This window comes from Esox lucius, chromosome 3 (assembly GCF_011004845.1).
Source record: "Esox lucius isolate fEsoLuc1 chromosome 3, fEsoLuc1.pri, whole genome shotgun sequence".
Classification (NCBI taxonomy): domain Eukaryota; kingdom Metazoa; phylum Chordata; class Actinopteri; order Esociformes; family Esocidae; genus Esox; species Esox lucius.
This window is the reverse complement of record NC_047571.1, coordinates 1,082,120-1,103,578: the sequence shown is the minus strand read 5'-3', so window position 1 is coordinate 1,103,578 and position 21,459 is coordinate 1,082,120. Positions and strand designations below refer to the sequence as shown.

The 21,459-nt window shown below is 40.0% G+C and overlaps 1 protein-coding gene and 2 long non-coding RNA genes across 6 annotated transcripts in view; 2 read left to right on the top strand and 1 right to left on the bottom strand.

Annotated features, from left to right (window-relative positions):
* plppr4a (phospholipid phosphatase related 4a) overlaps positions 1–21,459 on the bottom strand; it is a 263,231-nt gene that overhangs the window by 144,366 nt on the left and 97,406 nt on the right. The window contains exon 1 of one of the 3 annotated variants that reach the window (XM_020044605.3): positions 9,103–9,141. The exons of the other annotated variants lie outside the window; for them this stretch is intronic. The gene's annotated coding sequence lies outside the window, so the exon portion shown is untranslated. Of the gene's footprint in view, positions 1–9,102; positions 9,142–21,459 lie in introns of those variants that run through there. 3 annotated transcript variants of the gene reach the window in all.
* LOC117593731 lies at positions 52–1,878 on the top strand. Of its 2 annotated transcripts, none has more exons than XR_004575145.1 (3): positions 52–204; positions 1,419–1,570; positions 1,770–1,878. It is a non-coding gene; the product is annotated as an uncharacterized LOC117593731 (long non-coding RNA). The 2 variants fall into 2 exon arrangements; XR_004575144.1 differs by having other exon boundaries at positions 191–204; positions 1,391–1,570.
* LOC114830149 lies at positions 2,042–4,280 on the top strand. The gene is made up of 6 exons (XR_004575143.1): positions 2,042–2,133; positions 2,239–2,304; positions 2,513–2,596; positions 2,702–2,839; positions 3,043–3,229; positions 4,207–4,280. It is a non-coding gene; the product is annotated as an uncharacterized LOC114830149 (long non-coding RNA).

Below are 21,459 nucleotides of genomic sequence, written 5' to 3'. Positions count from 1 at the left end.
ACCCGTGTCAGATCCGCTCCGCCTCCGGGCAGCGCGGTGAATTCTACTGTCCGATACTGGATCCGTGTCGGATCCGCAGAAGTGGACGCGCCTTTACTGTAAAGGTTGAACTACAACCTCTTGGTGTGCTCTTGCTACGCCGAGACAAGAGTCATATCAGTGGAGATTTTCTTTCCTGGGACACGGTTGGGCTGAACTATCTGAGTAAGTGTATTGATTTATTGCGACATTCACAGCAAACATAGGCCTTTGTGTTTTTTTGCTCATCATGTATAATGATTGTAATGACGTTGTTTGATATAAGGACTTTTGTGCAACATGCTATTGCTAGCTGAGAGATTATGATGATATTGTAGCCCATTTGATTTAAAATGGGATAGTCATTTCGGCAGAATATGTTATGGTAGTGTGATAAAGACTGGTTTGGTCTGTTTTAATGTGTCGCTGCTATCCATATGTAACTTATGCTATGTTAGCAGCATGTAGCTGCTAGCTAGCATGCTGCTAGGCGCGATTGCATCATTTCGCAAGTATTGATAATGCCTATATATAGCTATATGTTTGAGTTCACGTTTGCGATGCAAACCTTTAACTGATAAATTGGCACTGGTATTTCAGTCAATGAAGTGGGGTCAATATTACAGTCAGTGAAGCACTTGTCTGCTATGATAGCTAGCAGGTACAATTTTAGCATGTTTAGTTTCTAGCTAGCTGTGCATTAAGTTTGCATTTTGTCAAGTTTGGTCTCATGTGTAGTGTCTATCTGCCATCCTCTTTATAATGAAAATCAAGCTTCGGCATTTTAATCACTGTTTAAGTCGGTTCAGACAACTAATGGGTATTGGCGCCTGTTTGAACGTCAAGAAGTACGGGCTTTTCTGCTAATGGTAGCTACCGAACATTACTTTGAAACCATTCAGCAAATACACAGTACATATGGAGATTTAACATCACCGTTCATTTTACACACCGTTTAAAATGAGCGGCTAGTAATGAGTGAACATTACTAGCTAGCTAGCTACGTTTTTCATGTTGGTTTTGAGCGGTAGGCTCCCCCACTAACCTAGAAAATAGTTTTAAAACAGTAAAATTAGCTAGCTAGCTAATACGGAGGAATACTCCATGCAGCGGGGGAGTCAGAGGCAGAGGGACAGTCACCGCAGCGTTAGCTAACGTTAGCTTCTTGTTTCATTTGGGGTCTAATAAACAGTCTAGTACTTTTTCCTTCCTTATACTTCTTCCCACCTTGGGGCACCATTCAGGTTAACTTTCAGCCCATCTAACTTGCTTATTTGTATTCATTGTAGGCCTATACTTGTGCATGCTTTAGTCCATGTTATTCCTTTTTTGATGATGAATAAATACCCTTTTTCTTTCTTTCTACATTAAGGATGCCTTTTCATCTAATTGAATTTCAGGCAAGCGAGGACATTGCTTTTGTGCCAGTTGACTGGTATGATGACGTGATGGTGTACTGGCCCAGCTGAACGTGTGAAACGGGCAGCTGCTAACGAGGAGAAGCATGAGCCAAACTGGCCAAGATATGACGTAAAGGTCGTCAGAACTTGTGGTATGCCAATTCATAAAAATCTGTTGATGCTATTCTTGGCCAGGTCTCTCTTGTAAGAGATATTGTGTTCTCAATGAGACCAACGTGGTTAAATAAAGAATAATAATGATACTAACAATTATCATCATCAATAATAATATTCTGTGCAGCTCTACAGCTAATTTGAAACTCATGTTCCTTTTAACATATTTCATTTTAGACAACTACAAAGACGCCATCAGGCTAATGAATCAATATCAGACCGGCTGCAACGCCTCTGAGCTACAGTCTGAGGCAGAGCAGGAGGGATAGCTGCCAGAGAAATGATTCAGGAATCCAATGTAAGTCGGTTCGGTCTTGTTTTTGTTATGTTTCTACAGTAATAGGAAGGTTATTTCCTGTAGCATTCAAAAATACTATATGTATTATATGTATATTTGGCAATTTTGGGATTGCAATAACCAAAATGATATGGTTACTTAACAGCCATTGTTTTGGGGACTCTGATGAGAGTGAAGAAGAGCCAGAAAATTCAGCTGGTGTATCAGTTGGAGCCTCAAGCCCAAACCAATTACACTGGCAGAGTAAGGAATAATCTCTTAACATCAAAATAACAAAATCATAATATAGATATGGTTTACCTTGTTAGTGCTAAAGATATTCCCCTCTCCTTGTATCCATTCCTCCAGCTCCACCATCTCACTGAGTGCCATGCAGCAGAGTCACTACTCCTCAACCTGGAGGAAACTGTCTAGGTAAAGGGGCCCCGTCTAGATTAATTGTTTTTCACTGGCAATCCATTCATGGGGTTGAAATGGGTAGTTCATACCAAAATGTTGAAACATACAAATTCATGTTCCCCATGACCAAAGATTTTTTGTTTGCCATTGTTTGGCCCTGTAGCTCGCAGCATACCATTGGTTAACAGATCACAACCATTTAATAGCAATCTCTCTCCCTTAGCACCTGACCATGGGGCCGGACCCCAACACCCTTCACCACCTCAACTCCCTGCACCAGTATTTAACATGAGGAGAGTTACTCAAGGTAGGGACTGATTTCTGAAATATTAGTGAATTGGTTAACAGATGACTACCATTTAATTAAAAATAATTCCCACTCTCTCACACCACCCAACTCACTATGGGCCAGGAACGGCAGTCCCTCCTCAACTCCCTCCACCTCCCGCACCGGCCCTCAACATGAGGCGAACAGAGGCGCCCTCTTCAAGCCTGGCCTACAGACCAACATGGCGAGGGGGAGGAATGACCGATACCATTCCCTGCTCTGGTGAGCACTAACTGACAAATCCATAGGGGCATTCTGTGCCACAGATTTTGGAAAAACATCCCACAACCATCACATATTTTCATAACTTTTGTCATTAACTATTGTCAATAACTAAGGTTAGTATTATGAGTAATGAGGATAAACACTGAAACGTGATATATTTTATCCACTACATTTTAGCTATATTTCTTGTGTGTCAACAGTGGCTGAGGTCCACATCCTTAGCCTGCTGGAGACCATTAAACAGCAACAAGACCAGCGAACAGCACCCCGGGGCCAGATGTTGAGATGCCGGACAATATCCAGTTTCCCCTGGAACAATTGGAGGCAGTGGAGGCATTTGAAATGTTTTTAAAGGAACCGTCAAATGGCCCAGCTCGACAGAGCGTGGTGAGTTTTCTTACTTAATATGAATCTTGCCTTTAGGTTTATTGATTGTCCATGATTATTGCAAATGTTCTATTGAACAGCCCTGAACAGGCCTGTCCTGATCCGCCTTTTCCCAGTGGTTAGATTCTGTCAGTGAGTGACAATCTCCCTCGTGGAGATGCTAATTTCCGGCACAGTCTTGGGCAAGACAGTGGCATACCTGTATTTGTGCGTAAGAGCGCAACTACGGTCGAAATTTGGGGGTTGGAATCACAGTGGATTGTCATGTTATCGAAGTAAATGCACGCAAATGTATTGGCTGCCTGGTGGTTGTGATAGCTTCGCTCGCGTACATTTGTCTTGGCTCTCCATAATAATAATAAACACTGATGGAATGTAGTTGTGTGGTTTGTAAATGACCATGTGAGTTGTATTTTAATTTAGTGTTGCTTTTGGAATGGTTAATCTAACACTAAGGTCTCTGCTGCAACATATAGCTTGAATGTTAAGTTGCTTTGGATAAAAGCATCTGCTAACTGACGTAATGTTAACCAGGGCTGTAATAGAGACTAAACGCAAGTAAATGGAGTTTACCCACCGCTCAAATGACAGAAATAGAGTTTATCCATCTGTTAAGAGTTTACCTCCAAATAGAATCTATGTAGGACCCTACCAAACTTAAAATACTGATTTATCCACATACAATTGTGCTCTGATCAAAAACCATTTAATACCACTGATATTGTTTGAACATTTTGGATGTCTTTTTTAAACATCCGATAGCGAAAGGTGTTGGCAAACCTTACCCTGATCACAAATTCATAGTTTACCCACCTCTTATTTTAACCACCGCAACCCTGTTTATAACTTTATAATAATTTATAGTCATGTTTCTTTTTTTATTTAATCTCCTTAATACCTATCTCATATTGTATTGTGTAAGCATACTTGGCTTTGGATGCCACATACCATAATCATATCTGTCTGTTTGATTACAGGTGCTGTGAGGAAAAACACAGTGACACGGTCAGCCACGGACACAGAGGTCACCAAACACGCAATCAGGTGGTTCAACCTGGCAGCGAATCGGGCAACGAGGAGGCGTGTCCCGCCTCAAGCCACACAAACAGAGTAATAGGAGAAATAAGCAATAAACAATATTTTTATTGAACTTCTTGTCGTTCACCAGTTATTAATTTTCTGATATTTTAGCTGTGCATTTCATTGAAGTTTTAGCCTAATGGATAAAATATTTTATGTCTGCACCGACCTAGGCCTATAAAGCATTAAATTAGGTTTTGACCACAAAATGAATGTAAAGCAGCTTAGCCAACGTAGGCTACTTAACAAAAACGGAATAGAAAGAACTTGTAACTTTCCATAAATGTAAATGACAATTTTATATTTCCATTAAGTAGTGATTACTTTTGTACAGTGAATTGATGTCTTGACTTGAACCTTTTCTGTTAGGCCTATTGACAATATTGTTGGGTTAAAAATACAAGGCAATGCAGATTTAAGATTAGGTCTATATTGCTGGAGTAACCTAGACTAGGCCTAGTGATAGAAATCCTGTGGTTTAGTTTATCCTATTTTTATCCTACAGCAAGAACAGTCCTAGGGATTTTGAAAATGAGAAAAACAGGTCCAAAACGGACCCGGGCCAGATGAGCCAGGAATTTTATGAGGCCGTTACGGATCCGTGGCGGATGTATGTATTAATTAGCGGGTCCCAAATGGACCCGCCGCGGAGGCAAGGTTTTAATCGCGGATGCGGAACAGATGCAGCGCGGAGCCGCGGCGGGTCCGCGATCCGCCTTCGTTGCGGATCCGTCACTGAGCTCTAACAGACACCGATACAGTTCCGCTTCGCGAGTCCGTTCCGAAAGCCGCAATACCTCCGCAGCGGTTCCACCGCGGAGTCCTTTTGCTGTGTGGTTGACCAACTACGCCATTTCTGAGCTTTTTAAAATAAATTACTAAATAAGGTAGCAGTAACAGTAGAGGTTGCTGTTCGAATGTCTCAGGCACCGCGCCGAACAACCATAAAAGCCTGCATTTTGCAAAAAGGCTTTGGAAAAAGCATGTGATCAAACAAGACTTTGGGCGTCATCAATCACGTGGTATTTCACTGATGCAAGCTTTGGCCCTTTCGCAAGGATTAGAATGTGTTGAAATTTCAAAGCATGCCTCGATCGGAGAATTCGTTACAATCTCCCAATCTAAACAATTATTTAAGAACGTTAGCATCCTTGGTATTATTGAGGCTGCGGAAGAGAAAATAAGAACACAACTCATAAAAATAAAATAAAAATAAATATAAAAATGTCAATAATTGTGCTGGCACATAAAACCTATACTTAAACTGAATTCAACACTGTGGCAGTAATGTCACATTATTATCTAATTACCAACTACAAAGTCCGCCGCATAAAGTTAAAAAAGTTAGAAATGAATGAAAAAGGGATCGAGGTGGAACAAGTCCATCGGATGGGTGATCCTACAACAGCAAGAAATCGACACAGATCGATAATTGTCAAGTTTCTAAGATGGAAAGACAAGGCAGCTGTGATGACCAGGGTAAACGAACTGAGAGGTACGAACATTTATTTTAATGAGGACTATTCTGAAGCCTTAAGGATTAAGCGAAGGGAATAAGTTCAGGTCATGAAGGCTGAACGAGCAAAGGAAAACATTGCCTACATTCGCCATGACAGACTTATTGTTCATTCTCCCTCTCAGAGGATGACAGGTCCAAATGGAAAGACCAGCTAAGAATGTGGGTTTGAGTGAGTACTCACATGGACCATGACTACATATATTTGAACTGAACGTGTGTTGATTTTTTGGACACTATATTAATGTCATTTCCCAGAAAGGCTTAAAAATAGCTCATATAAATATTTGTAGTATAAGGAACAAAATTCCAGACATAAGTAACATGTTAACATCTCATAATATTAATATTTTAGCTATTTCTGAAACTCATTTAGACAATACATTTGATGATGCTATAGTAGAGATACAGGAATATAGTATCTATAGAAGGGATAGAGATGTTTATGGTGGAGGAGTTGCCATGTACATTCAGAGCCACATTCCAGTTAAAATCAGAGAAGATCTAATGTCATGTGACGTTGAAATTTTATGGTTACAAGTTCACCTACCCCATTTAAAGCCTATGTTGATGGGATGTTGTTATAGGCCACCCCGGTTTGGCAGTTAGTATCTTGATGATTTGGGAGAAATGTTTGAGCGAGCATGTGTTGAAAATAGGGACATTTATATCCTGGGAGACCTTAACATTGATTTTCTTGCATCAAAATGTTCACTGAAAAATAAAATTCTTCCTATAACTAGGGCCTGTAATCTGGCTCAGGTTATTAACCAGCCAACCAGGGAATGTATTAATAAGACAGGACTCATATCATCCTCATGTATAGATCATATTTACACTCACCTAAAGGATTATTAGGAACACCTGTTCAATTTCTCATTAATGCAATTATCTAATCAACCAATCAAACTCCAAACTGAATGTCAGAATGGGAAAGAAAGGTGATTTAAGCAATTTTGAGCGTAGCATGGTTGTTGGTGCCAGACGGGCCGGTCTGAGTATTTTACAATCTGCTCAGTTACTGGGATTTTCACCCACAACCATTTCTAGGGTTTACAAAGAATGGTGTGAAAAGGGAAAAACATCCAGTATGCGGCAGTCCTGTGGGCGAAAATGCCTTGTTGATGCTAGAGGTCAGAGGAGAATGGGCCGACTGATTCAAGCTGATAGAAGAGCAACTTTGACTGAAATAACCACCCGTTACAACCGAGGTATGCAGCAAAGCATTTGTGAAGCCACAACACGCACAACCTTGAGGCGGATGGGCTACCACAGCAGAAGACCCCACCGGGTACCACTCATCTCCACTACAAATAAGAAAAAGAGGCTACAATTTGCACAAGCTCACCAAAATTGGACAGTTGAAGACTGGAAGAATGTTGCCTGGTCTGATGAGTCTCGATTTCTGTTGAGACATTCAGAATTTGGGGTAAACAGAATGAGAACATGGATCCATCATGCCTTGTTACCACTGTGCAGGCTAGTGGTGGTGGTGTAATGGTGTGGGGGATGTTTTCTTGGCACACTTTAGGCCCCTTAGTGCCAATTGGGCATTGTTTAAATGCCATGGCCTACCTGAGCATTGTTTCTAACCATGTCCATCCCTTTATGACCACCATGTACCTATCCTCTGATGGCTAATTTCAGCAAGATAATGCACCATGTCACAAAGCTCGAATCATTTCAAATTGGTTTCTTGAACATGACAATGAGTTCACTGTACTGAAATGGCCCCCACAGTCACCAGATTTCAACCCAATAGAGCATCTTTGGGATGTGGTGGAACGGGAGCTTCGTGCCCCAGGATGTGCATCCCACAAATCTCCATCAACTGCAAGATGCTATCCTATCAATATGGGCCAACATTTCTAAAGAATGCTTTCAGCACCTTGTTGAATCAATGCCACGTAGAATTAAGGCAGTTCTGAAGGCAAAAGTGGGTCAAACACAGTATTAGTATGGTGTTCCTAATAATCCTTTAGGTGAGTGTATAGTGAGAACAATAATGGGCCCAGAACCGAGCCTTGAGGAACAACAAAACATAGCTTTGACTTGTCAGAGGATATGCCATCCACACTAACAAACATATCTTTCAGATAAATAAGATTTAAACCAGGCTAGAACATGTCCACGTAGCTCAATATGGGTATCAATAGTGTCAAAAGCAGCACTAAGATCAAGAAGCAACAGGACGGATGCGGAACCTTAGTCTGAGACCATTAGAAGGTCATTTGTTACCTTCACGAGTGCAGTCTCAGTACTATGATGGGGTCTGAAACCGGACTGAAACATTTCATAAATGTTATTTGCCTTGTAACTGGGCATGGAGGAAAGCCTCGGTGCCTGTCAATAGAGATCAAATAAAGCTTCGGACATCATTAATCACCTGGTGATCATACATCTGAATGATACATCTCCATGAGAGAAAGGCTGGAGAAAACATTCCTAAAATATGGTGGATCCAATGTTTGGAAAACTGACGAGCAAATATTCCTGACATAGGAATTACAAATGCAGTATTGCCAGTGTTATCATCAAAACCATATATGAGAAACGAATCACTGGGATTCGAACCAGGCTTTGTAAAATAACAGCATAGCCTTCCAGAGTTCTACGCATTGAGCCCCTGGCCAGGTGATATTTCTACCAAAATTACAAGGCAGTTTTAACAATAGTTTATGGTACTGGACCTACCCGTTTGTTATTAATAATGAATGATGTGTAACAGAAACATTCACCGGCATATGAATTTCATTAGCTCTTAGTTTCATATGTTATATAGATGTCAGATTGGGACAATTAGTTGGAAATGGTTGGAAAGCGCCATGTTGATCGTTGTCTCCAATTGGGGAACCTATTTATGTTCCATGTTTGGCCACACCTGGTGTGGGTCATTTTGGTTTATGTTTGTACATGCTGCCCTTATGGCATTGGTTGCTGCTATTGTTTTGGTTCTTTTTGATTAAACTATGGATTACTACCACCAATTGGTCTCTGCAGCTGTGTCCTACCACCATGACAAGTGCATCCAAAAGAGTCTCATTGAAAAGACACAGACACTAATCTAGCAGTCATTCGCTAACAACTTTGTCTTCCTGATGCGATAAATTAAATACCATAAAAATACAGTTTTGAACATTGTTGATTGGTAATTGTGTTTGTTCTCCCATTAAAGGTGCCTTATGCCACTTAACGACACCTATAGGCAGTGAGTTGGATATCGTTTCTATAACTCCATTAGGATCTGACATTGTCATTACAAACTGAGCATACTGACCTGTTTGAAGCAATGTCACTTCTAACCCTCGATGCTGGAACAATGAACACAGACTTTCGTTTCAAATGGGGTTAAAGTTGATGGGCCTTTTCCATAACTACGGAACACAGAATAAACAAAGTAAACCGCTAAACCAATGAAACATAATCTGGGCTATCTATTGTGTTAGATGCATCGGCATTATTCAGAGACTCGTTGATGGCTATCCAGCGAACATCAAACCATAATTGTGCTAGTTAGCGCTAGCTGAAACAATAATGTGGGCAGTTTGCACAAGCCTAAATCTAGCTAAAAGGCTAAATAATTGCTCCAAAATGTATCTGCGCTCATACAAATAGAATGAAAAAGAACATCGAATGATTTTCTACATAGTATTACTGTTTCTACGTCAACATCAAGTAACTTACATTTCCTTGACTAACTAGCCAACTAGCTAAATGAGGCAAGTACTTTTCAAGTAGAAAGGTAGCCAACTCTGCATCACTGTTAACACAAACTTCAGGTCTCGCCATCAAATGCAAAATGTACCCTCTTTTGTCTTATATATATGCTCGCATTCCTTCCATATATTTTAGTTTCTGGAGCGTTCAGTGTAGGCTACATGAACCCAAAAAAAGCTTGTCATTGGCCTTCACCTCACACCTTCAAGGAAGTACACACCTACAAACGTCCCGTCACCTTCAAATAATACAATATCAAATGCAGTATATTTGCATCTGTATAATGATGTGGAATGATTTAATGTTAAGTTATTTGGCTATATGGCTAATAAGCTTTGTCAGTAGTTTTCAAAGTTGATATGAAAAACTTTCTGAGCGATTTCTGTACTTTTATTTCTTTCATTATATTACATAGCCTACTCAACCTTTCAATATTGTAAATTAATCAAGTCTTGTTTTTGATCAATTGCAATCCTTGTGATTTGAAGTTGAGTCATAATATTTAAGGCAACGCCTGCAATCTCCCCAATATTGCTTAACACAAGGCAAATGTTCTTTCTTCCTTTTCCGGATTCAGGTTAGTTTGGCTCCGTTCATCTGTAACAACCATGCTCGCTGAAAAGTCTTGGAACTGATAGGAAATGGGCATGAGAAACTTAACACAACACAGATGTGCTGACTAACTCTGAACAAAGGACCCTAGATAGGACATGTTGCCTGTTACTGAGGGGCCCCAAACATCCTGTCCATATATCTTGTCCATAACACCTGCTAGGAGTTGCCCATGTGACTGATATGGGCTTTATGGATAGGTCCATTGACCATAGGTTGGAACATACCATACAAGGTTCTTTTGTAGGAGAAACCTTTCTTATTGGAGGGTATTGGATTGTGTAATCGTTAGTTATGACCACTGGCCACCTCCTATGTATCCTGGCATAAAAGACTGTTTTAACTATGTAATTATTGGAGAGAAAATTAGAGAAATGTACAGTTAACATCGTAGCCTCATGCTAAATAAAGATGGTTCTCCCTTGACTTCCGGTTGCATTTATTTTGTCCATGGATCAAAACTGGACAGAATCTAACAGCATGGTGCTGTGAACCGACCAGATGGATTTGCACTCTGAATGGCGAGTCAAACCACTCTAAAAGAAAGAGTCAGTTAAATCAGCATGAGTATCCAGATGAACACATCTGGAACAAAAAGAACACCTAGAAATTTCACTTTTTAGGCAATGGAAACCTGTGATGAGGACACGCAAGACTTACGTTGACACTGAAAGATGTGTTCTTAGTCTTAGTCCAGAGACTCCACAGAAGATACTAAATCTTCCCTGTTGTCATGGGAAGTGCTTACTAGACTGAATAGTAATTGTGTCACCTGTATTACAAGTCCTAATATAGACCACTCTTTAGTGCAAAGCTTCAGTATTCATCTAGGAGTCCTTGTTATTTGGATAGCAAGTTGACACGTGTGTAATAATAATTTAAATATTGTACAAGTAAAGGGAAAATTACGTCTTTAAGTTAAAAACAACGTGGTAAATATAGTAACTGCAGCACTCCCGTTGTAATTTAGAAAATGGCGAAATCATTGCCTGATGACATCAAAAATAGTTTGAAAATAGATGACTGTCACCAAGAGATAATAAAAAAATATGACAATTTTGAGTTGATATACAGAAAATATGGGAAGAAATTCAAAGAATGCCTGATGAATTACAAAAAACATGTTGGTTGTTGATTGTGTTATCAGAAATTCCTAAAAGATGGTCTTGAAAGATCTTTGAAGGAGAACGAATGTGTTTGGGCGTCGGCTGAACAAGTGGCTGAACTGGACAAATTGAAAAAAGGACTTGAAAAGTTGAAAAAGGAATTGAAAACGTTGAAAGCAGGAACAACATCTAAAGACACTCAAAGCCCATTGAAAAAGAAACCAGGATCATGTCACTATTGTGTCGCAAGAAGAAGAAAAACCAAAGAACAAAGACAGGATGGGCAGACAATTGAAACTTGAGACATTCTGCCCATATGCTGAGCAGCGGCAAGCAAAGATCTCTCATGTATGGAATCCATTAATCAAAGACAGAGGATTTCCTGGTGATACCTGGAACAGACATGAGCTTATAATCATTGATTAAGAGTTTTAAATGTATTTCCAAAAATGTATCTTACCCAAATATTGAGTAGAGCTGGAACTTATCAAGGAAATCTGATCACTTCCCTTGATAATGACTATGCTTATTCAAGTGAATATTAATTTGAAAACACTTTGATGGTAAATAGCATGTTTTAATAGGCATTCGAAATACCCTGTTTTGTTCTGTCATGCTTGAACATGTTTTAATAGGTATTCAAGGAATAACCTGTTTTGTTGTGCTTTGTCAAGTTCACTGTTTAATTTTGAATGAAACATATTCATTGCGTTGGTGATAATGTTTAAATCCGTAATGCCTCAAGGAGGATCTCACGACAATGTGGGTAATCCTTAACCGGCCCACCAAATGATAGCCATCTGTTGCGTGCTGAGCTGTTCACTAGCACATGTGGGTAAATCTAACCCTAGTTATAAATTAGAAATTGGTACAATGATGATTTTCTAATCTGGTAAAATAGTCTCATGGTTTTCTTACAAAAGGTTACGATATTGTGTTTTCTCTTTTCTTATATATTGTATAAGTGGTAGAATGAAGAATCCACATGGTGATAGTCTAACATTAAGGAGACACGCTGTGTCCCATGAGGAGTGAATATGAATCCAAAACAGCCATAGGCCTTTACAAAAGGTTTCCACCAAGTTGGAATGTGTGTGTGTTCTCTCTCTCTCTGCCTCATCACAGGATGACTGGTGAGAGGGAAACAATCCACACAGAGGGTAATACTTTTTTGAAGTTAAGTAAAACACATAGCTTTCCATGTGCATTGAATTTGATTCTAATATATGTTATAATTTGGTTTTAGACAAAAGATTGAGATTACAGTCTCATGTGAAATTATGACAAAAGGGTGAAAACTGCCAAAAGCGACTTTATCCCCTACAATAAAATTCAATATTTTATTTTGAATGTGGAATTGGCTTTGGTTAATTAAGATTATTTTCATTTGTCTTTTGTGTTCCTCTTATAACAAAGATGACATTTGTGTTTCATAGAACAAGATAGATGCTAAAAAGGTGACTGACAAAAATAGTCTCAACCTTGGTTCAGAGAGCAGCACGGGGGGGAGTGCTTGAGCCAATCCCCAAACACATTGCCCTGGGGTAGCAAGAGTAAAATAGGCTTACTTGGGTGGTCATGTCTGTTTTTGGTGTTAATTTTCATCAATGTTTTGGAATGTCCACAAGAATGTTAAGTAATTGTATAGATATGACAAGCATATTTTTACAAACTGCACACAATACTAGAGATGGGTAGGACAATAGATCTGAACCTTCACTTAACAAAGGATATCGGCTAAGTTGAAAGAATAACATATGTTGCTACTGACAGTCTGAGGACCATGTATATATTTTTTATATGTGGAAACCTAAATTTCATATACATTTTAAATAATCAATTTGGCCTTTATTCATGGCTAACCACAAGTGGGAAAAGCCAAGGGCTCCAGGAAGGGGGGCTGACCCCAAGGATGACCCCAAACAACTTCTCCCATTAAATCAGGGTAGCCTATTACTAAGGGTTAAAGTTGAGTGTTAAAAACTGTGGTAATCTGTGGTAATTTCCACAACATACAGTGGGGAGAAAAAGTATTTGATACACTGCCGAATTTGCAGGTTTTCCCACTTACAAAGCATGTAGAAGTCTATCATTTTATTGCATGACATAAGTATTTGATGCATCAGAAAAGCAGAACTTACGTTTTCATACGTTTTCTGTAGTGCTCGACCAGGTTTGCACACACTGCAGCAGGGATTTTGTCCCATTCCTCCATACAGACCTTTGGGGCTGTCGCTGGGCAATACGGACTTTCAGCTCCCTCCAAAGATTTTCTATTGGGTTCAGGTCTGGAGACTGGCTAGGCCACTCCAGGACCTTGAGATGCTTCCTATGGAGCCACTCCTTAGTTGCCCTGGCTGTGTGTTTCGGGTCATTGTCATGCTGGAAGACCCAGCCACGACCCATCTTCAATGCTCTTACTCGAGATACATGGCCCCATCCATCCTTTTATCCCTGATATCCTTACACAGCTCTCTGGTCTTGGCCATTGTGGAGAGGTTGTAGTCTGTTTGATTGAGTGTGTGGACAGGGGTCTTTTCTACAGGTAACAAGTTCAAACAGGTGCAGTTAATACAGGTCATGAGTGGAGAACAGGAAGGCTTCTTAAAGAAAAACTAACAGGTCTGTGAGAGCCGGAATTCTTACTGGTTGGTAGGTGATCAAATACTTATGTCATGCAATAAAATGCAAATTAATTTTCTAAAAATCATACAATTTGATTTTCTGGATTTTCGTCTCTCTCATTTGAAGTGTACCTATGATAGTGATAAAAATTACAGACCTCTACATGCTTTGTAAGTAGGAAAACCTGCAAAATCAGCAGTGTATCAAATACTTGTTCTACCCACTGTAAGCATATTCAGTTTTGGGATGATCAAACATTAAGTGAGGGCTAAATATATTTTCTACTCAATAGCTTTAACATTGAAATTTATGATTTTCAAACCAACTACAGTGAGGGTGGAGACCTCCATTGTCATCCTCCATTGTTGATGATAGAGTAATTTTCATGTCAATTGAACCACAGACATGATCAAAATATAAGTTGTGATTTAGTGTTTGCCACTATTTGGAATGAAAATGAATCAAAGTTGTAGAATTTTACTTAAATATAGAAGGTTAATCAAGACATTGTTTGGCACAAGGTAGTGCTAAATTTGGGTGAGTAGTTAGTGTAGGGTATATTGTGTCAGAATGGTGATTTATAGCCCTGGGGGGCGGGACTTCCATATGGATGTGACAGGTGGGCGGGAGATCCGTTTTGTAGGGTGGGACTTCCTGTATGACGTATGTTAGGGTGGGACTTCCGGTATGACGTATGTTAGGGTGGGACTTCCTGTATGACGTATGTTAGGGTGGGACTTCCGGTATGACGTATGTTAGGGTGGGACTTCAGGAGTGACGTATGCATGTCCGGTGACTTTGTGATTTATGATTACATTGATGTGTCAGTGTTTGATGTTTTACAACGCCTGATGAGCAAACCAGACTAGTGTTATAACAGGTGGGTTATGATTGATGATTAACAAATGGGGCTTAGGGTTCCGGAATGTTAAATTCCCAGGCAGTAAATAAGTGTTGTGTCAGCGGTAGGTTGTTTGGTGTTAAACAAAAGGGTGCCAGGGGTCCAATGCCATGTGGTACAGATGGAAACTTCCATGTTTTACAATGATGTTGTAACATGGTGTTTTTCCACAAGCACGAGAGACATGTTGTTCTGTAAGATATAAAGAAGGGGATGGGGCGGGACTTACGATTTTGGATAGTTTTCAGCCCAACGTTCATATTAACAAGAGATGGGCTTCAAGGTTATATCTGCCCAGTAGTAATGGTCCTTAAATAGCCACTGAAACAAACTGTAGTATATGCAGGTTGGGAATCATCCCGTATCTAACGGTTTCTAGTCCAACACAGCATTACAGCAAACTAACATCGCATGAGCAATGCTATTATTTTGAAGGAGCAACCATGGCCCAGGGCCAACCACACATTTCGCAAAGGTGGATTGTGTCGTGGTTGGGGGTTTTAAAATATTTTTATAAATAAAAACAAGTGTATGTATGAGCAATTGTGAGTTTTGTAATAAAAATGGTTGTTTAAGTCAGCATTAACTTCTAAGTTGCATTATAAGGCAAAACGTTACAAAGTTACCAGCAAGGTCGCGTATAAATTTGCATGAACAACGGCAAATCGTTGACAGGTAAGGATAGGTTATTTCAGGTAATTAAAACATTCGTAAAGGTGTCTTTTGAAATTGTACAACAGAGATCAACGCAAGATTGTTTTCCACACATTGGTAGAAATGTTTAATAATAGGCAATGTTGGTTAAAAAAAATACTACAGTATTTGTGTTAGTATGGGCTTATGCTGTCACTTCCGGGTGAAGATGCTGCATTCTCTTAATGACCAAATCGTGAAATCTGATTTTGTATTGCTGTATAATGGTCCTGTGTTTGTTAAATGTTGAACTGATTAATGGCAATATGGTGACAATAGCAAGCGTTTATATGTAAGCAGATGAGTTTATCGTTAATATATACAATTATATGACGTGATGTCACGGCTGAGCCGCGAAAATAAACGAGAACGGCGGTTCTACCAGACATGGGTGTATCAATATATTTGGTTGCCAAACGGACTAAATAGTTAAGTTTTATCCTGAATTTGTATCATTGCAGCATGTATAGCACTAACACAATTTGAATCTAATGTGAAGAACGATGACATGTAGCCAATGACAACGTTAAGAGGCGTGACTTGTTGGAGGCGTCCCCGGTTTCGATGTGAAGACAGTAATTAAACCCCGCCGCATCCACAAAAGCTGTTTCAAGTGTGGAGTATATCGTTTCTGTTGTACGTACAAGTTATTTTATTTGAAGTAATTTATTTTAATTGTGATGCAACTTTTTAAGAATTTGTCAATTTTACGATTGCGCAATCCATTCATTTTTAGCTGTCTTTCATATTGACTGTTTAAATCTCCGGTTTAGGTTGAGCGGATTTGAACACCGACCGTGTTTGGTAAACACGTTTTTGGACCTCCAAATCTTGGTAAGTAGACTTTTGACATTATTGTTAATCAGCTTTAATTACCTGTATACGCTTGTTAATCCTATTTGTAGTTAGTTCAAGTGACCAGCATCTGCCTCAGTTGGACTGGGTGGTCAGACTGTGATCTTACACAACCTGAGCAGATACTTTGTGTAAGTTTAATTATTTACAGACATTTTTAGTCTTGTTCTAAAGTGTTATTAACAATTATGACTATGCATACTGACCCTTGGTACAACATTATATATTCCAACAGATTGAGGACAGCCGGGTGATGATACAAAGTACATTACCACAATGGGATCAGTTACGGACACCCTTCCTTGTGGCTGCACAGCGTTAGGGATTTTTGTTTTGTTTTCTTTCAGGCTTGAAAGCTGAAGGTAATACAGCCAACTCTTCAAAACTGTGCTGTATATAAATGTATGTTTGAGTTAGAATATTTAAATCTGAAAAGTGGATTGTTATTTACACGTTAAACCAGAGAAATGGCGAAAGATAATGCTAACAACAGACCAGACACGGAACAGCCAACAACCTCTACACATAATCAATCGACCATACCCCAAAATACAAATGAACCAACCGTTACTTTGTTACACAGCGATGCGCACAATAATCCTCAGATACAAGGCTTGTTAACCGAGCTTAGTAGCCCCCATTTTTCACACGATCTAGTTGACACTCCTTCAAGCTCTCTGATGCAAACTCAGTGCAGTGATGGCGATGTTAGAGTTATACAGCGTAATGTGTTTGACAATGTTGAATTACGACAGTTGATAAATTTACAAAATACTGGTGAAGTTGGTGATTTTGGCACATTCTACGCAAGTATTATGGCAGGCTTGGATACTTTGATTGTTAGAGCCTCAGACTTTGTACAAGGGCCTGGTGACCGTCTGCAGATTGAGTTGATTGGTGAATCTCTGATAGATCCCGTACATGTGACCATGAGAGCGGATGAATATAATGAAGGCACGTTTGGTAATTTACTTGAAAGTGTTATGCAGAGTAATACAGAGCTTATGATTGATGAATCACTAGAACTGGTGGTACAAATTGTCAAAAACCGTGAGGGTGGTGCCCCGCGACGTAAAGCTCAAACATTGTTGATAGATCAGATTATCAATAAAAAAAGAAGACATTTATATGTGGCTGTGAATAATGATTCTACATGTTTTTCTGTTTGTTTGATGGGTATGTTGAACCCGCAGTACACATATCCCGAGGCCCTGGTTAGTGGTCGTGAACTATATAAGGGGGCTGGTTTAGCGTTAGATGAATGTGTGTCATTCAAAGATATCGTTAGATTTGAAGAAATGACAGGGTGTAAAATTGTTGTCTTTCATCGAACAAGGGATGGTCACTTTACCAAGTTTCAAAACAGCGAGGACATCCACCCTAGAACTATCTTTATGTACTTACATGATAACCATTTCTACGGTATCACAAATCTGAAGGGTTTTCTGGGTGTGTCTTATGTTTGTGACTGGTGCTATACCGGTTTCAACACACGTGGTGATCATGGTTGTAAACATAGCTGTAGTGTCTGTCTTCATGAAGATTGTCATACCCAACCCCGTAACACAAAGCAGTGCCCTGACTGTAAACGGATATGTTATTCTGATTTTTGTTATAGCCAGCATAAACGCTTGAAGCACTACAAAAGTGCGGGTCGTTGGGTTAGCAGGTGTGACCAGAAGAAATACTGTGTCGACTGTGGTCGCTATTACAATGTCAGTATTGCCAACTATAAAGCACACCGGTGCATTGCTAACATGTGCCCCAATTGTAACGTGGATCTGGCGGTTGAAATGAATCATCAGTGTTTTATAAAACCAGCCAAGCCTGAGGACCCCAGTGAGCGCTACATATTTTATGATTTTGAGACTATTGCCAATCCGGTGAATGGTGTACACACTGCAAATTTTGTGTGTGCAATAAGCTTTGATAACAAGACGTGGTGTTCAGCCGGAGATGGTTGTGTCACTGCTTTTTTTCAAAAGTTTAGGCAACCGAAATATAATGACTACACATTTATAGCACAACTCTAAAGGTTTCGATGGTTACATCTTGATGCAGTACCTTGATAACAATGGTATTGGCATGACACTTATTGCTAATGGTAGCAAGCTCATGATTTTTACAGACAGCACATTCAATCAGAGATACATTGATAGTCATTGCTTTCTACCTATGAAGCTGTCAGCCTTGCCACGTGCTATGGGTTTTAAGGATTCAAAAAAAGGCTACTTTCCTTACAAATTTAACATCAAGGAGAATGAGAACTATGTTGGCCCCCATCCGGAACCGCATTACTATGGTGTGAATACCATGATGGCTAAAGAAAAGGATGAGTTTTTGCAATGGTATGCAACTGTTTCCGCAGACCCCTTTGTTATGCAGGATGAAATAAAGGCTTACTGCGTGAATGATGTGGTCATCTTGAGAGAGGGTTGTATGCGCTACAGACTCGAGTTCCTGGAGTGTGGTGGTGTTGACCCATTCCGGTCAATTACGATTGCTTCGGCTTGCATGAAAGTCTTTCGCAACAGATTCCTCACCAAGGACACCATTGCATTGGTCCCCTCAGACAACTACAACCGTTGTCAGAAGACATTCTCAAACAGCTCAATCCAGTGGCTTGAATTTGTGGCCTCCGATGAGAATATATCAATACAGCACGCCTTGAACAGGGGTGAAGTGAAAATCGGTGCCTACTACGTTGATGGATATGCTGAACGCGATGGTTTTAGCACGGTCTATGAATTTCTATGTTGTTTCTGGCACGGTCACCCAAAGTGTCATTGTTCAACAAGCATCAATCCAATGACAAAGATTCAGTATGGGTTGATGCACCAGCAATGGTTGACAAAGCTAGAGGCTTTGAAAGAACAACACAATGTACATGTTCAATACATATGGGAGTGTGAGTGGAACCGGCTTAAAAACATATCCGCAGATGTCAAAGCTTTCTTTAAGACCTTTGGTGCTCCAGAGCGCCTTGACCCTCGGGATGCTCTTTTTGGTGGTCGTACTAATGTGATTCATCTGAAGTTTACGGCTCGAGAAGGGGAGACTATTCAGTATAACGATGTCTGTAGTCTTTACCCATTCTGCAACAAGACAAAGACTTATCCGATTGGGCATCCAGACATAATCCTTTGAGATTTCAAACCACTAGACAACTACTTTGGTATTGTTAAGGCTACAGTGTGTCCACCGAAAGGCCTTTATCACCCCGTTTTACCACACAGGGTTGGCGGTAAGCTGTTCTTTCCATTGTGTAGATTATGTGCAGAGTCTGAAAACCAGGTAACTGATTGTTCACATACTGATTCAGAAAGATCTTTAACCGGTACCTGGGTTTCTATTGAGCTGGTTAAGGCTGTTGAGAAAGGTTTTCGCATTGTGGAAATATTTGAAGTCTGGGATTTCACCAGGACATCAGATGATCTTTTTGCAGATTACATGAGAACATTCCTGAAGCACAAGCAGGAAGCTAGTGGCTTCCCACCATCTGTGGTTGACGATGAGGCTAAAGACCGGTATATCCGTGAATATCATGAAAAGGAGGGTGTGCAGCTTGACAAGGAAAACATTGTTGTAAACAGTGCTAGGCGATCTTTAGCTAAATTGGCAATGAATAGTCTTTGGGGTAAGATGGGTGAGCGGACTAACCTTATGAACACAATGTTAATTACAGATCCGGAGGAGTTTAGCCACTACCTTTTTTCCAGTGAAATAGATGTTGGTTATTTCTCATTCATCTCAGACACTGTTGCGATGGTACAGTGGCGTTACACAAAACAAACACCAATCAAACCACGTAACGGCAACATTTTTATTGCCGCGTTCACAACCGCTTATGCTAGACTCGAGTTGTATTCACTCTTGGAGAAGTTGGATAGACGTGTACTCTACACAGACACTGATTCCGTGATCTTTGTCACACGCCATGGGGATTGGGTCCCCCCACTGGGCCCGTTCTTGGGTGACTTGACCGATGAGTTACCGGATGGTGACAGCATAGCTCAATTTGTTAGTGGTGGGCCAAAGACATGTGGTTACAAAACCGTTAAAGGTCTGACCTGTCTCAAAGCAAAAGGCATTACGCTCAACAGCTACAACACAACCATTGTTAATTTGGAGACGCTGACACGACTGGTTGACAACTTTGTACAGGGTGAGGGCGGTGATGATGATCATCATGTCCTTGCTAATATAGACACAATTGCTAGAGATAAAAGAACATTCACGTTGAAAAACCGAGTAGTGTCTAAGCGTTTCAGAGTTGTGTACAACAAGCGTGTACTGCTCCCTGATTACAGCACAAGGCCTTATGGGTACTAAACCACAGTCTAGGATGGATAGCGGTTTTGACCCGTGACTACAACACCCATTCAGCTGTGTCATTAGTGGCCCCAGTAACTCTGGTAAAACATATTTTGTGAAGATGTTGTTGGATAATGCAGAGGTTGTATTCTCCAAAGAAATTCAAAATATCGTCTGGGTTTATTCATGTTGGCAACCGCTGTATGACGAACTGTTGAAAGTAAGGGAGATACATTTTATAGAAGGTCTACCAACATCGCTGTGTGATGACAATCTGCTACTGATTCAGAAAAACAACCTTTTAATTATTGACGATTTAATGAAAAGTGCATCAGAGAGTTTGGAGATGGAGAGTTTTCACACAATATTCACACCACCGTAACCTGAGTGCAATTTACCTCGTCCAAAACATGTTTGTTAAAGGCAAATCTAGTAGAACTATTAACTTGAACACAAACTACCTCATCTTGTTTAAAAACCCCCGCGACAATCAGCAGATTAGTATTTTAGGCAGACAGATATACCCCGGTCTTTCTCGATTCTTCATGGAGAGTTTTAAAGATGCAACACATCCGCCTTTTGGTTATTTACTTATTGACTTTAAAGCTACAACACCAGAAGACTACCATCTGAGAACAGGGTTATTTTCAGGGGATTGGCCTGTCGTGTACGTTCCTAAGAAAGTTTGATCATGTCTAAACGCATTCGTAGAAATTTACCACTTTTGAAAATGATATTTTAAAAGTTATTTTAGAATCAGCATCCACCGACCTCATTCTATCACTCTGTGAAATAGCGCTTAATCTAAGGT